The 16,967-nt window shown below is 47.1% G+C and overlaps 1 protein-coding gene across 2 annotated transcripts in view; it reads left to right on the top strand.

Moving 5' to 3' along the window:
- PDE8A (phosphodiesterase 8A) overlaps window positions 1-16,967 on the top strand; it is a 2,218,572-nt gene that overhangs the window by 1,517,347 nt on the left and 684,258 nt on the right. The gene's annotated exons all lie outside the window — the stretch shown is intronic.

Below are 16,967 nucleotides of genomic sequence, written 5' to 3'. Positions count from 1 at the left end.
GAATGGGGATACGTGTCAGGTGTTAGGAGGGCCAGTGGGCTCAGATTGTTCAGGATGGCCTTCTCTACCTGGAGCCATACTGATATGTAGTGGGTCGCCCGGGAAACCCAGAATGATCCCTGTTTTGCCAGAAAGGCAAGTTGAAACAACCTAAAGTCGGCTAGGGTTTACCCCTCCTTGGGATTTCTCCAATCTCGGTTTCCTAATGCTTATCCTTGCCTTCTTCCTGCGCCACAGGAATTTAGTGAGCATGGTATCTACTTGTCGGCGGAAATCGTCTGTGAGTTGGAGTGGGAGCATGCTTATCAGGAAGTTAATCATTGAGGTGATCATCATTTTGATAGTTTCGACTCTACCTCACCACGTTATGAATTTTGGGGGCCAGGAGTCCAAAAGTTTCTTCATTTTTTCTAATAATGTCTTCTGATTGTAGTGTAGAGTGTTTATTAGGTTGCTACCAAAATATATGCCTAGGTATTTAATATGCCCCGCCTGCACAGTCAGCCCCGAGTTTCCTAGGATTTCTTTCGTGCTGTGAATGTTTAATGGTTTACATTCAGATTATCTTTGTTTAGTTTATACCCTGATAGTTTTGAGTATTCTGCTATCGTGGTCATCAATGCCCGATGGAGGACTTTGGTGGTTTTGTTACAATCAGTATATCATCTGCGTAGCCCCTAGTTTTACTTCGACTCCATTGATATCTACCCCCTTTATGCTAGTGTTCATCTTTATGTCCTGGATGAGGGGGTTCAAGGGCCCGTAAGAAAAGCGCTGGCGACAGTGTGCAACCCTGTCTTGTTCCTTGGTGCAGTGTAAAGGGGTCAGAGAGTGTGCCATTAACTGTGATACGGGCTGAAGGGCCCCGATTTAGGGCCATAGTCATCCGTATGTGTGACTCCCCCAAGTTGACAGCCTGCATGGAACGCTCTAGAAAGGCCCAGGAGACTTTATCGAAGGCCTTCTCATCATCTAATGCTATAGCAACCGTGAGTTCTGGTTTTGCTGACTTTTGTTCCAATATGTGGCAGAGGAATCGGGTGTTGTCGCTAGCCATCCTGTTACGTAGGAAGCCGACCTTAGAGTTACTTATTAATTTGGGGAGGACCGTATTCAGTCTGACAGCCAAGATCTTGGCGTAGATTTTACAGTCCATGTTGAAGAGGGATATGGGTCTGTACATTTTTGGTAATAGGTGGTCTTTACCCTCCTTTGGGATGACAATTATATTAGCTTCTGTCAATGAATGACTTACTTCCCCCTTAGTTCCAGACTGGTTATAGACCTTTTTCATAGTTGGTTTAAGCTGGGCTATGAAGGTCTTGTAGAAATCGGCTGTGTGCCCATCTGGCCCCGGGGCTTTATTGTTTTTTCAGTGATTTGACTGCCACTTTAATTTCAGTGCAGCTAATTTCCTGGCCTAGCCTGATTGTGTCTTCAGTGCTTAGCTTCGGCAGTCCGATTCTGTTGAGGTATTTTGTACAGTCCTCTTGGTTAGGGGTCTGGTCATTTTTGTAGAGCTCTGAGTAGAACTCTTGGAATGTCTTTAGGATGTTTTTTGTGAGTTTTATTGCTTGAGTCTGTGATAGATGAAAACGCAAATTGGTTTTGTTTATGTTTTAGGTAGGAGGTAAGAAGCTTCTCAGCTCTTTTGGCTTTGCATAGGTTAAGGGCTTTGCACATGTTGAAGCACAAGCCTGCCCTCTCGCTCAGGATTTTGTTATATTCATATTTGTTCTGTGTTCGTCTTGCAAGGAACTTATTGTCCTGTGTGGCGTTTGCATGGTCTAATTCTAACCTCTTGATCTCCTGCTCAAGTTGGTTTAATCTCCGGGTTGTATTCTTGTTTATTTTTCACTTAATTCCAATTATTGTGCCTCTGAACGTTGCTTTTAGGGCATCCCATAGTGTGTTGGTGCTAATCTCCGGGGAATCATTATGTCTTAGGTAGTCAGTTATGGCCTCCTCTATCTTTTTTATGTTTTTGGGGTCTGATAACACTACACTGTTAAAGCGCCATCTCCGGGGGACAGCTTCGTTATGGCACCTGCTCAATTGTAGACTGATACATGAGTGGTCCGAAACTAATCTTGGCGCTGTTTCGGAGTGTTCGATTAGGTGTGTGTGCATTCCCGAGATAAGTATGTAGTCTATTCTGGTGTAGGAGTTGTGTGGGTTAGAATAGAAAGTGTAGTCCCTAGTGTCGGGGTGTTGTAAGCGCCATGCGTCCGTGAGAATATACTTGGCGCAGATGTTTTGGAGTGTAGCGTGCGCTTCAGTTGGGTGGTATTGACCGGAGGATTGCTTATCCGTTGTGTGATCCAGTGGGATGTTAAAATCCCGTGCCACAACCATGAGTTCGTTTTGAGGGAAGCTATCTAGCGTGCGTGACATCTCCGCCCAAAATGATGGGTCGTCTGCATTGGGGCCGTATATGTGGATCCGCTCCTCCTCCCTCCTGAGATGGCATTACTAGAAGTCTGTATCATCAGAGAAGACTAGCTACATGTGACTTTATGAGTTAGACTCTGACCTGTTTTGTCAGGTGGCACCTGGTCTGTGTGGTCATGAAGCCCTCACCCACCAACCTAGTTGGTGGCATGCTTCATCATCGGGCCCACCCAGTGACACCTAATGTGTCCCGGGTGTGCTGATTACAGAGGAGCTGGTATTTTTCTGAGAGTGCAGTGTTGGGATTTAGTGAAGTGAAAGATTAAAACAGCTTGGCGGGGGTCCCAGTACCTGAGGGTAAATTAAATTTTAATGACTGGGCCACCGTTAGCGGTTAAAATAAGGCAGAAGGATGTTTGGTGGTTAGTTACGCCCTCCTACATCCATTATGGGTCGACATGTTTCAGCCAGTGCCTTAGAATTAATCTGGCTTTCCTCAGGACCTTTATAAAAACGTGCTGGTGTGAATCAAAAGGGAAGTGTTATACAGACTATGTGTTAGAATCGCTAAGGGGTTTTTCTAGGTGTTAGAGGGGGATTCCCTTCTCATGCATACCTGTACATACGACATGTAGGACATGGACAAAACATATAGGAAAAGAGAGTCACTTGGCAAGTTGCTTAAAGTCATAAACACATGAATGTGGCCGATACTAAAGTGCATGGTAGGTAGACTACAGTCGGACAAAGTGTAACAGTACTGGTGGTACCGTTAGGGTGATTATCGTCATCTAGCTAAGGCGTGGTGAGGCTAGAAAAACGGGCATCACGCACATACAGTGTGATATAAAATGTGTACGAAATCTGTTCTTACACTGGGGATTAGAAGCCGATGCTTACTGGAGTGAAGCGGCAAAGGGTTGACCCTGTGGGGAGAAATGTGTAGCCACTGGGGGTTAGGAGACCTGTAAGGAAGAAAGAGCGCTTACCCATAGTTTCTGTCCAGGGATCGTCAGCCCTTCTGTTTGTAGGGAGAGACGGTAAATCGAGCGTTGTTCTTTATTAAATAGTTTTTTCTTGTTGTCCTCCACATTGTCAGGGAACTATTCTATGACAGTCCAGGTTAGATCATTGGGGGTGTGGTTGTGGCTGATGAAGTGATTAGTCAGTTTGCTAATGTTCTTTTTGCACCTGATGGTGCTTTTGTGTTCCGTTACTCTTGTGCGTATTTTGCGTGTGGTCATGCCTATGTAGCGTAGACCACAGGTGCATGTGAGAAGGTATGCCACATTACGCGAATTGCAATTAGTGTGACTGCGTTGGGTCCATACTTTGTTACGTTCAAGGTCTAGGGTTTTGGTGTGTCTAGTGAGGTGACCAACACTGCAGTAATTGCAAGGGTAATGGCCGGTGACTTTCAACAAGCCCCAGGATTTGAGAATTGTGTTGCGTTCTGGTCTGATATGTGTTCTGGGGTGAGTGGACACCAGTTTGTCTTTTTTTTTGTTGGACCTTTTGTAGGCAAACCTGGGTGTGTCCCAGTGTCTGTGGCCTGAATTGATGATCTTCCAGTTTTTGCGGATCAGTTTAGCAACCTCATTTGAGGCCTTGTTGTACGTTGTCATGCAGGTTATTGGCTATTCTTGGTGTTCCTTATCAATGGTCTCAAGGAGGGCATCTCTATTCTGGTTGCGGGCTCTTTTATTGGTTTTGGAAATGATGGCTTGGGGGTAGCCACGTTCCTGAAGTTTTTTGGCCAGGTTGGAAGCTTGTTTTTTGTAATCTGCTATAAAGCTGCAGTTTCTGCGTATACGTAGAAATTGGCCGTAAGGGAGGTTTTCCCTCAGTGGGCAAGGATGGAAACTCTCGAAATGGAGTAGGGAATTCCTGGCAGTTGGTTTGTAATATGTTGTGGTAACGAGCGCTCCTTCTTTGACCATGATGTTTAGGTCTAAGAAGGCTAGTTGGTTTGCGCTAGAGGTGCTCGTAAATTTGAGGTATGGGTCTCTGTTGTTTAGCCATGTGAGGAATTTATCAAGGGTTGGCTGAGAACCTTGCCAAATCACAAGGATGTTGTCAATGTATCAACGCCATTTGAGGATGTTATTCGAGAAGGGATTGGTGTTGGCTGCAATGTATGATTGTTCAAAGTGATGGACGTATAGCCTCGCAACACTGGGGGCAAAAACGCTGCCCATGGATGTACCATTGGTCTGGAGGTAATAAGATCCTACATATTAGAAGTAATTTTCTTTGAGTGCGAGCATTGCACATTGTAGGATGAATTCTTTGGAAGTGTGGTACGGCCACGGCGTCTGCATGAGGATGTCCTTAAGAACCTGCAAGGTTGCGTCCTGGGGAAGGCTGGTATACAGGCTTTCGATGTCCAATCCGACCAGTAGTTGGGTATTGATATCAAAGGGTGTATTGTTGATCACATGGAGGAGGTGTTTGGTGTCCTTATTGTAGGTGGGGGGTTGTTGCACTAGTGGATTAAAAAAGTAATCACAGCATTGTGAGAGGGGCTCAAGGAGGGAGTTGATGCCCGACACTATGGGTCTGCCAGGAGGGGGGGGTTGTGCCTTTGTGTACTTTCGGTACCATGAAGAAGTATGGGACTTTCACTTTTTGTGGGCACAGTTATTCTGCCTCCTGTTTAGAGATGTGTTCCGCATCGCTAGCTCTTTTTACCAGTGCTTGGATGGTGGTTCGTAATGAGGGGGTAGGGCCCTGTTCCAGTATCTTGTAATTGCGTGTGTCATTTAAGAGTCCGAGGGGATACCATTCAGGATCGCGAGACACAAATCCCCCTCTGCCTCTGATGCTGCTTTAACCAGAGTGCTAACTCTGTATCTTTCTTGCCTTTGTTTATGCATACTGTAGCTTAATGTTTGACCTCGAATCCCAGCTTTAAAGGCATGCCAGGTAAAGCCTGTAGCCGTGCTCCCCCAATTAAATTGCCAGAAGATACTTATCCAATTATTCATATATGTAACATAGCCCATATCCAATAGCAATTTCCTTTCAAACGTCCACATGCATGTCCTACTATTCGATCCTGCCAATTAAAGTGTTAGGACGAGCGGGTTATGGTCAGAGGTCAACCGGGAAAACTTCTCTATCTTGCTTTTAGACAACAGAGAATTAGATATAAAAAATAGTCAAGGCTTACACAGACCTTTTGTGGGGCAGAATAAAAAGTAATACCATCATCTGTAGGGTTCAATCGTGTTCATACATCAGCAAGGGCATTATGCTATACCAAATTACAAATTGCCAGGCATACTCTCTTCTTCCGTCCTCCGTATATTTGCCCATGCTCTGTGTCTAGGCCCCCCACTCCATTTATTTTAAAATCCCCACAAAGAATAATTGGTCCAGGCCAAGAAGCCAACTCTGTGTCTAGAAAATCAAAATCATCTTCAGCGGATCCATATATTGAACCCACAGTGACTTCCTGAATATTTATTTCACATTTCAGTAGTACCCATCTTCCCCATTGATCTTCCTTTTTTTAATAACCTTGACATTTCTTCTTTTAGACAAAATGGCCACCCCTCTTATCCAGGTCCCCTGCCTCGAGTATGCCAATAGAGTAAAACCTAACTGCTCCATTAAATAGGCCCTTGCACCTTCTAAATGTGTCTCCTGAAGACAAAAGAAATCCAATCGCATTAACCTGAGGGCAGCCGCCACACGCTGCCTTTTCATATAATTATTCAATCCACATACATTGAAAGAGGCAATTCTAATACTCATTAGAACACATCATAATCTTTTCCAATCAAATCAGCCACTATTTTATTCTGTCTCTTCTTGCTATTCAGCCGTCTGTTCCCTTACTTTATTAATGCATCTCGTACACCTAGTCAACTGTCTCAAAATTGCTGCTATACTACACCTCATAAACCAATATAGTACTGTGCCATACAGTGAAAGCCCCCAGACCACCCCCCACTCCTGACCCACTCCCCTGTCCCCCATTAAAACTACCCCTAAACCCCCCATCCTCCCTACAGGCAAATTAGGTCACTCATGACCTATGTGTGAAAGGTTTTAAATGCAGCAGCCGCAACTCTCCCTCCTCCCGCATTTACCTAAGCTCACATAGCCCTGTCCCCTCAAAAAAAGGAAAAAAGTTGGGAATCCCCCCTGCCTACCCTCCTTTCTGTTCCCTTAACTCTGTAATATACTGCTGAGCCTTAATTTCTGATGAGAAGATCCTTACGTGCCCCTTAACAATAATCTTAAGCCTTGCTGGCTACAGTAGGTATGCCCCATGCCCAAAGTTCTGGATTGGTGCAATCAATTACTTAAGCCTCCACCTCCTCTCTACCGTGGCATGACAAAAATCAGGGCGAGCAAAAAAGGTTACCCCTTCAAATGTGCGTCTAGCCTCCGGCTTGCCTTATCCATAATGTCCTGTCTAGCAAGGAAGTTACCAATATAGACACGGATTGCTCTAGGTTTAACAGCTTGTGCATTCGCATAATCCCTTTTTTGAATCATCGGGAAGCGTTGTGCTCTTTGGACTTTGCTCCCCCAACTCCAAGTTGTCACCTCAGGAAACGCTCCCTTAAACAGATTAATTACATATGACCTGACATCCTGTCCTTCAACTCCCTCCGCCACCCCAAAAAGTCTTATGTTATTTTGCCTTTGGTGGTTTTCGAAATCCTCCAATTTTCATTGTATGTCATCAGTAATCTTCTCCTGGGTCTCCTTAAATGCTTGCCACCTGCTGACATCATCTTCCAGCTTCCCGGTCCGCTCCTCAACATGAGCAACCCTGTCTGCCACCTCGCCGTACAATTTGTTCATATTCCTCATGGAGCTCTGGATTTTGTTTTGCTGCCAGTTTAGCTCTACAGCTCTCTGACCTAGCTTCGGCCTGCATTTGCTTCAAAGTCGTGTATAGCAAATCCAATAAAGTCGCTTGGGGTGGACTGCCTACTTTATCATCTCCCAGCTTGAAATCCTCTCCAGCGCCCTCTTCATATAGATGCGAGATTGCCGAATAATCCCAACATAGCTTCCTATTTGGTGCATCTACTGATGGACTACGTCGGGGTCTTGATTTAGACTTTGTTCTTTTTTTTTTGGTAGAAGCCCTTGTGTCCCGCTGGTGCTTTTTGAACTGATGACCTTACTGCAGAATCAGAATCTGAGCTGGTAAACAGGCTTCCATCGCTCGATAAGAATGAATCTGAGTCCTCATGTAATGAAAAAAAGCACTCCACATCCGGGGTACCCCTTCTTTTCCAACCACCACCGCATCTCAGTACTTTTTTTTTCTCCTTGATTACTGCCCAGTACGTTTTATGCACCCCCTCCAGCCCCTCTGGTAGAGCTCACTGGGCCCTGCTCATACCTCCCACTATTATCGTTACTCTCGTTACTCTGGGTCGTAACCGCGGTGGATTTGGCATTGTCAGTGCCTTGTATGACCTGTACATTCTGTAGGCTCTGAGCATCCTCGATAGCCTTGATAGGCTCCTCTGTACGAACTGCGGCGTCCTGTCTCTCACCGAGGATTTCGTGCCGATCTTCACGTACCTGTTGCCAGCAAATGTGCTTCCGGCGTCTTCTGGCAGAGATGCCTCATTCTCCGCCGCTGCTGAAACCGCTGAGACCTCCTGCGTTCTTGCGGAAAAAGACTCCTTCAAGGTAGATTGTCGGAGTGCCGGGTCCTTGGGATCTTTAGTTTTAGTAACATTTTTGAGGTTAATACCGCCCTTCACGGTATCTCCGTCCGTGTTCTTCCCAGCGGTACGTGACTCAAATCCGCCGCCATTGCCTCGCTAAACCTCCGGCTTTTTTGTTATCGCTCTCCGCTGCTGCGCTGAGGTGCCTGTACTTGAGACTGCTGAAATCTCCTTACTGCCAGCCGTTAGGTGAAGTCCCTTTTGGCCCTCAGGATCCTACTGCTGCTTTGGACCTTTGGGTGCCATAGTGCTGCTGCCTCCGAGTCGATGATGCTGCCGTGGACAAAGGTGTTGAAGTCGGTACTCTAGAGATGTCTTTAACCGAAAAAAACAACGAAATGGAGCACACTCCTGAACCCAGGTATTAACTAGGTAAGAAATCTCGATCATGTCAGTATTCCTATGGGCAGTTTTCTCTTTGGGAGAAGGGAGAGTAAGCTGTGACTACCCACTGCAATCAGTCAGCGGCCATCTTGCCCCAGGACTATTATAGCAGGAGGAAGCTTTTCAAAACCCTGCCGACCGCCAAGAGACATTCTAGTACTGAAAGTACTGCGGGGGACTTACCCTACCGCCACCACCACCAGGAGTCATAGGACGCCACCAGCAGCGCCATCACCGTCCCGGGACCACAATCTACGGCAGCCTCAGTGGCGTGGCACGCTTCAACGACGCAGGCACCAGCGCCAGGAGGCGCATTTAGACACCACAGCCCTCGGTGGAGCGGGGTACTATCATAGCAGGAGGAAGCTGGAGGAAGCTTTTCAAAACCCTGCCAACTGCCAAGAGACATTCTAGTACTGAAAGTACTGCGGGGGGACTTACCCTACCACCACCACCGCCAGGAGTCATAGGATGCCACAAGCAGCGCCGCCGCCGCCGCCCCGGGACCACAATCCCCGGCAGCCTCAGCGGCGTGGCGCGCTACAACGACGCAGGCACCAGCGCCAGGAGGCGCATTTAGACACCACAGCCATCCGCGTCGTGGGTGCGCGCGGGACGAGCCGGGCTAAGCCCGGGCAAAGGGCGGGCCGTCTGTGGCTGTCCGGGGCAGGAGGAGGCAGGGCTGGGCCACCCCTGTGATTTCTGCTCCTGGGACTAAGGTAACAGAACTGTTTGCATGATGCCTTCAACCAATACTCCTGTGCGAGTCCAAAGGAAGCGTGCATGTACAGCAAGGGGGTCCCGTAACAATCCAGATACTCCCTCAGTAACTCTGCCCACAGCTATTGACCTAATGTTGCATAAGGCGATCGGGGTAGTCAATACGGAAATTGAACTTGCGGAAAGACGTTATCTGTTACCCCTGACTTTCCTCCCCTGTCAACGACAACCCCAATTAGCTCTGAAAACCTGTGAATCTTCTGAAATTGATAGTCTCCCCTTGTGTGACTCAGCGATAATATCCTCTTCTAATTTAGAACCTACCCCTGTTCCTGTTAAAATACCCGAAATTCCAAAGAGAGATGAGAAGCGAAAACAGGGCAAATCAAGGGGACTCAAGGGGAAAATGGCAGGAGAGGGCAATGCGGAGGGCAAGTCAAATGGCCCTAGCCTAGAGAATTCCTGTGGCAGTAATAATGCGCCTTCAGCGCCACAACTTTATCCACCTTGGGCCCAGGCACTATTATCGGATCTTCTTACCCAATGCAGGGCCTTTGTAAAGGTAGAGATAACCCCTCTCTACGGACATGTACAAAAATTAGTGGCTAGCGCGGACAAAACACAAGCTAGCAAGCAACAGAGTTACAATACAAATCCACTACCCAGGCAGCAAGTAAGGGCTGAGATCTACCAGATCCCCACCGGGACTCAGTCAAATTCAAATTCAAAATTAACTTTATTCAATTTCAGAAAGCAAAATCATGAAAGCGTACATTATAAAAAGGCCATTTACATAAAAAGAGAGACTATACATATATAAAATTTGCTCATTTTAAAATAAATACCGTGATGCAATTTACACGGGACAATTAATGATGGAAATACATGTCACGCGGTGCATGTCGTATCATAAAAGAATCTAATCAGATATGTACATTCAAGAAAATAAAAATAAAAATAGTTTTCCCGGGAGTGTAAAGTGTGAAATGGAATTAATTACCATATGCTTTACATTGAATTTCGAAACCTAATAACACGTTTTAAAAAGGAGGATACTGCCTGAATAACAAGATCGTTTTCTAGCTGTTGCAACTTGAGAAAAGCCGCTCTACAGGTACGGATCCCCCAGGCCTTTAAAATGGGTTTCAAGAATGCACCCCTTGGTAACTGATAACATTTACAATACAGTATGCAGTGGATATTTGATTGAAAGGAAGTATCATCGCATGGGCATATTAAATGTTTCCTTGACCAGTTGTTACGATCTGGGAAAGTGATCAAGCGAAAAAAGGTGCCCATGCGGAAGGGAGTCAGTAACGTGCAGGCATGACAGCTTGGCTCAGATAAAAAGTACTGTTGGACCCCTTCGCGGGTTGTAATTTGCTGGTATTCTACAACTGTGGTTTTAGCTTTTTCCAAGCCCCACCTCTTATTTGCTAAGTGGTCGGAGACCAGTTTTTTTTTAGTGACCCTCTACACACAGCTTCCAAACTTGTGGGCCTCGAGAACAATTCCGGGTGCCCAATCTCGGTCAACATGTTTTTTACATAAGTAAGCCATTTAATATTAGCTACTCCATCGAGTTTGAGGCAGTCAGTAATTATGTCTCTATTTAAGGTTGTCTCAGGTGTAACCCATACCTTATGCCACAATAATACAGGAGAAGTGTTTATGATGTCGGAAATATATGGTAAGCTCACTTCGATGTGCGTGGTATAAGTGGCTGCGGATTTGGGGACCCCTAATAGATAACGGATATGGTGGTTTTCGCAGCGTTGTATCTGTTGTGAGTGTTCAATCCCCCAGAGGCCTGAACCATATGTACCTGTAGATACACATTTTGCTTTATAAATTTGGATCAGACCTCTCACAGGTCTTACACCTAGTTTGACCGCAAAATTTGTCAAGCACCTATGGCCCTGGAGAAGGCTAAATTTCTTGCGGTCACTGCTGCGTGCCAGGTACCCTTTTCTATCAAAATTTACTCCAAGGTAGGAAAATCTCTCTGTGGACTTGATCCTTTTCCCATCCAGGAAAACTGGGCATGGTGCCCTCTTTGTCGGATGCCGCGCGACATAGCATACATTTTTGTAGTGTTAACTTTGAGCCCCCTATCTGTCATGTAATTGGTATATTTAACTACAGCCCTCTGTAGACCGACCCTAGTCCGAGACATTATAGCAGCGTCATCGGCGTACAAAAATAATGGCAGTGGTGTTCCCATTATAGTCGGGTGGTCGTGCTGTGGTTCGCTAAGGTGTTGGCCGATAGAGTTGATATACAGGGTGAAGAGAAGAGGTGCTAGAATACACCCCTGTCTCACTCCCCTCCGGATATCAAACTTGTCTGAGCACTCGCCCATCCTACTGTATCATACTCTTGCGACTGCACCCCTATATAGTTCTCTGATAAATAGGAGGATTTGTCGATCTATGCCCATGTTACTGAGTAGCGACCATAATTTCTCATGGTCCACACAATCGAAAGCGGAACTAAGGTCCCCGAAGGTGACAAAGAGGTTTCCCTTCTTGGCCTGTGTATATTTGGATATCACTAATGCCAAGTTTAGTCCCTGTTCTATTGTACCTTTGCCAGCTCTGAAACCGTACTGTAGATTAGAAATAACATCATTATCCTCTGCCCTTGTCTGAATCCTGTTTAAAATTATCCGGCCTGCCACCTTCATTAATGCATCAAGTAGCAAGATCGGCCGATAGCAGGTGGGATTATTTCTGTCGCCATTTTTGAAAATAGGGACATCAATTGCATCATGCCATGATGGTATAAACCCGTGATGGTTTGCTTTATTTAAAACATTAGTTAACATAGAAGCCCAAAGATCAGTCTCGGTTTTATAGACGTCAATTAGAACTCCGTCGGGGCCCGGTGCTTTGCCTGAGTGGCTTTCCTTGACTGACTTTGTTACCTCCTCGCAATTAAATATGATGTCCAGCGGAAATACGCTGAGTAAATTGTTGTCATGATGTGGGCCTGTTTCATCAGTCGTTAGGTTTCCAGGTTCAGGGGGGATGACTTTATCATAAAGACTTTTAAAATGTTTCTCCCAGATTTCCCCAGTGATTACCAGTTCTATAGCATCTGCCTTTTTGCGCTGTAAGAACGGGGCGTTTACCGCTTTCCAAAAAGCGGTGTCATCTTTTCGTTGTGAGGCTTCGTGTAGAGCCAGCCAAGCCTCCCTCTTCAGTTGTTTTTTCCTGGTTTTGATGGCGATTTGATAGGACTTTCTTGCTTGCTGGATCAACACCGGGGATCTTGGTGATGCGTGCAATGCCCTTTTCAAGGCAGTAAGTGCATTTGTGCAACTATTATTAAACCAGCTATGGGCCTTGTTTGGGCCTTGTCGGTGTTCCCTATGTCGTAATTTGACAATGGCCGAGTTAGCGCTTAGCTGTGCTACACGTTTTCCCTCTTTACTTGGCTATACTTGGAAACGCCATCTTGTGGGTTACGGTGGCCATCTTAGATCATGAGCGGCCTCGTGGCCAGCTTGCCCTTTAGTCCGTTGTCCGTACCACTGACCACTCGAGTTTGCCCAGCAACTGGCTATTTTTAGTAACGGTCAAGCCTGTACATGCGCAGTCCGTTACTGACGAGTCACCCCTCAGGAATGTGCCGCCAAACTGACCAGTGGGGTTGTAACCCCTCCCATGAGCTGGCTGTGTTCCAAAAATGACCATATATGTACATAACACTCTGTAAATCTGTACCGCCTATCTTTTTATTACCTGTAAAATGTATAAAAGAATGGGTCACACCGATGTTCGGTGTGATACTTCTTGCATTACCGAAGGGTGCTGTAGGAATGTACCACCACCCCATGGGATCTTAATAAACTTGTTCTTTGTACTTTTCAGTTTCCGTGCCAACAGTTCTTTCAATGTAAGTGGGTTATCTTCGGAACATGTAGGCCTTGGGAACCCGATACTACAAATTGGCGACCACGAAGGGACTCATCGGTGACTCGGATGCCCGAAGGAGAGGTCGTGACGAAGGTTTGGAAACTCGCCATGGACGCGTACGCTGCCACCGAGTGACCCGAGTCTTGGCACCCGCGGTGTTTCTTCCTTTCCTTCTGATCTGACCTTCCAGGTGGCGCCGGTCTCCGACTGAGTTCTTGATCGTCTGCGTTGCTGGATAAGTGCCGTTTGGCTGATTCGGTTAAAAGACCTTGGCAGTTGGAATCTGGACCTTTGAGACTTTGGGTAAGATTTGTGATCGGTAAGGTAGTCTGCGGACGCTTACTGAAGTTCTATGATTTGTGATCGGTAAGGTAGTCCTCGGACGCTTGCCGAAGTTCTATGATATCTGTGACTTTGATTTGAGTTAGCTAACATTTGTGAATTTGTGAACTTTGAATCTATATGTGTAGTGCACTTCACATAGGCAGGCATGTAGAGATGTTTCTCTAATTTTGTTTTTTTCCTCTGAGTGGCACATTTGTGTGAAGTACTGTAAGTGCCATTTTATATGGTATCACGCTTTCGTGATACTTTTTGAACATGCCTGTTTTAAGCACACTCCGAGGGATGTGCTGTCTTGGGAATGGTACCACAATTAGGTTAGCGGAATCACAGCCGGCTCCCCCAGAAGGAACACCAAACCGTGAAATGTACATTAAATTTGGCCTCCCCCCTATAATGTACAGTAAATTATGGCATAAATACACCAAATCAGATCCTGAATTGCAATGGCCACTACATGGGTCGTTCGATTTGCGTAAGGTTCAGTTTGTGGAGCAATGTCTGTTTCAACGAAGGTCTAGACAAAATATGTTTGATTGTGTGCGAATGTGGGAGAAAGCGGTGCGTGAGCGAATGAAACGTGAGGTTGCCTTGGCGGATAAAGAGCAGCGCAAGGCTGCTTGTGATAAGGCTTTACAGCTTGAGGAAAAGGAGGCTCAGGAAAAGAGAGAGAGAGAGGAACGGGAACGTAAATTGCAAACGACTGGTCAATTCCCTATTCGTCGACCGCTTTATCCTGTCCTTAATAATGAAATTGATGGGGGGGGAGGAGCCTAGCCTGCAGCCGAGATGGCCGTCTAGCTCTTCGGCTCCGCCGACCCTTGCACCCTTCGTCGATATCCTGGCAAGAATCCTGCGCCTCTGAGCCCCACGCTTACCTGCGCCATGCTCCTGACCGCGCTGCTGTGACTCCGGTCGAGAACGGAGCTGCCCCGGCAGAGTTGAGCCCCTGTTTCCTTTCCGGCCTTCCAAGCGGTTGCAGCCGGGCCATTGCTTAGTGGGGACGGCCGGCGGCGACAACGACAGCAGCGGCCGCTGCGGAGAGGGAGGAGCCGGTGCACCGGACCTGGAGCGTGGCGCTGGGATTTTCACAGCAGCCTTTTCCTCGCTCGGCTGCCCAGCTCGCCTCGCTCGCAACATTGTGTCCGGCTCCCGTACATTGTATCCCGGCCCAGCTGGGAGAGGGCCGGGATCGCTTCTTTGTTGCAGCCTTCCGCAGCGGATGCCATCTTCTGCATCGGAAACCCTGGACTTGCCGGTGGGTTTCCCTGCACTGCAGATTCCCCTGTCCTTGGAGCCTCTCCACGACCGGCTGCCTCCACGTTTCCTGCACCACCAGGGCCCCGCAGAGAGCTCATCATTTTCCGGATACCGATGGCTGGTGAAGGGGGCTTGCTTCCCGGGGCGCTCGATGGTTGTTTGCCTAAGATGGCGGACGCAACAGCACCCTCCATTCTTGATCCACCGCTGGGGCTTCGAGACATCCTGGCTGCACTGGAAGACCTGCGGTTGGCCTTTCGCGACTCTGCCACTGGTTTGGGGGACCGGCTTGATGGGACTTTTTCAGCTGGCCATGATGATTATCCAGTGCGGCATGTTAAGCCACATTTTCAGTCGACTGTCGGTGGATCACCCGAGTTGAGTTATGTGGCAGCGACGGGGGGACGCGTCCCAGTGCCCGCTGCGGTACTCTTCGGCTCTGCCCTGGAGGCGTCTGACAATAATGCTCCTTTGGTATGGCCGGAGCTTGTGTCTCAGACGCCGTGTTGCCCATCTCCTTTGTCCTTTGTTGCCACGTTTCTGAGCGTCCTCCTGGACTTGCTTCCTGTACATCGGCCGGCCGCTACGTTGGAACTTATGCATCGTCCTGCTCCCTGTTGTGCTCTCCACGGCATGGTAGTGGCGCTTTCTTTGGTCCTTTGCTATCGAGCTTCACTCCAGTTTGACTTGTCTCTTACACCTCGACTTCTGCAACGGACTCCATGGTGGCCCATCCCGTCCAGGTTGGCTGTACTGCAATTGGATTCTGTTGGACTGCGGATTCGAAGGGGCCAAGGCTGAGGAAGGGGTTTTTCTTGTTGCAAACTGATACGTATATGGCCGGGACTGGGACTTGTGACTGTTGGAGGTACATGTAGCACGGGTGCTAGGTCGGGGCCTGGGGTTGGGTGACCGCGGGTAACGATTTTGCTTGCTTTGAATAGATCCTTGGCCCTCCTCCGATCAACCGTGACATTCTTTTTCTTTTTCTTCTCTTCTTCTTCTTCTACATTTCGGGTACTCTTTTGGGGCGACAGACACACTGCTAGGGGGGGGTAGGCCGTAGCCTCTGCATGCGTGTAGGGTGGGGGGTATATTTCCTTGTTGGTTTCTTTTCTATGGGCCTCCTTTTTCTTTCTTCCTTTTCTCTTTTTCTCTTCTTCCTTTCTTCTCTTTACCTTTCTCGCTTGTTCTTTCCTCTCTTATTTCTTGGGTCGATGGGAGGATTGGGAACTTGTGGGTAGTGCTTGGGGATCATCATGTGATATGCCTCTTTTCTATCCTGATCTCATTGAGTGCGATTGATTGCCTTACGGATAATGCTTGCTGACTCTTCTGATGATCGTTGCCCACTATAGTCCTAACTGCATTGCTTTGATTCGGATCCTTCCAGACCTGTTGCTATGGACTTATTTCAAAACTTTATAAAAATTAAACCTCATCATCCTGGCTCTTGGCGGCACAATTGTGAATGATGTAACCTGGTCTATTCGTGCTCGCACTGATGTGCTGCTGAGATGTATAATTGCTTGCTGATGTGCCCTTTATTGTCGAGGCCGGCCTGAGGGTTGTAGGCCCGTAATTGTCTGCACATACTGTTAAATAAAGGTTTTCCCAAAAAAAAAAAATAATGAAATTGATGATTTTTCGTTACTAGATCGATCACCGCCTCCGTACGTTCCACCCACGGCTCCGACTGCGGACTCGGAGGATGACGAACAGGATAAGTCAGGGAAAGGGAGCAAGTCGACTGTCAGGTTATCTGCTGAAAGAGCCGCAGACTTGCGTGGTCTTGCTAGGAAGTTCAATTTGGATCATGTAACTGTAGCAACGATTTTAGCTGAAAGGAAAATGTGGTCAGACCGAGAATTAATGTGTTTCATACATACTTTAGCGCATGAAGTTGTTACTCGCTTCCGTAAATATTCGGAGACGTTAGAACCCAAAGCTGTGTCAGTTTATTGTGAGAATTTGGATAAAGGTTTATTTGCTCTTTCAGATACTGACGACCTTTTCAAACGACTACTTCATCTGCGGGATGAGGCGACCAGGCTGCGGGATGAAAAGAAAAATGCTACAGGGTCCGTGTCGGGGTCGGCGGAGGAAGTCAAAGAGTGTCCTCTTCGGGGTTCAGATAAGAATATCAACATGCATGTTATGCCTATGCGTGAAGCTGCGCCTTTGTATGTTCCTCCAAAGGGAGAGGGTACAGACGACGATAAAACGTCGAAGGATGCAAAAGGGT

The sequence above is a fragment of the Lissotriton vulgaris genome, chromosome 2_1 (genome assembly GCF_964263255.1).
Source record: "Lissotriton vulgaris chromosome 2_1, aLisVul1.2, whole genome shotgun sequence".
NCBI lineage: Eukaryota > Metazoa > Chordata > Amphibia > Caudata > Salamandridae > Lissotriton > Lissotriton vulgaris.
This window is presented reverse-complemented; position numbering and strand designations above follow the sequence as displayed.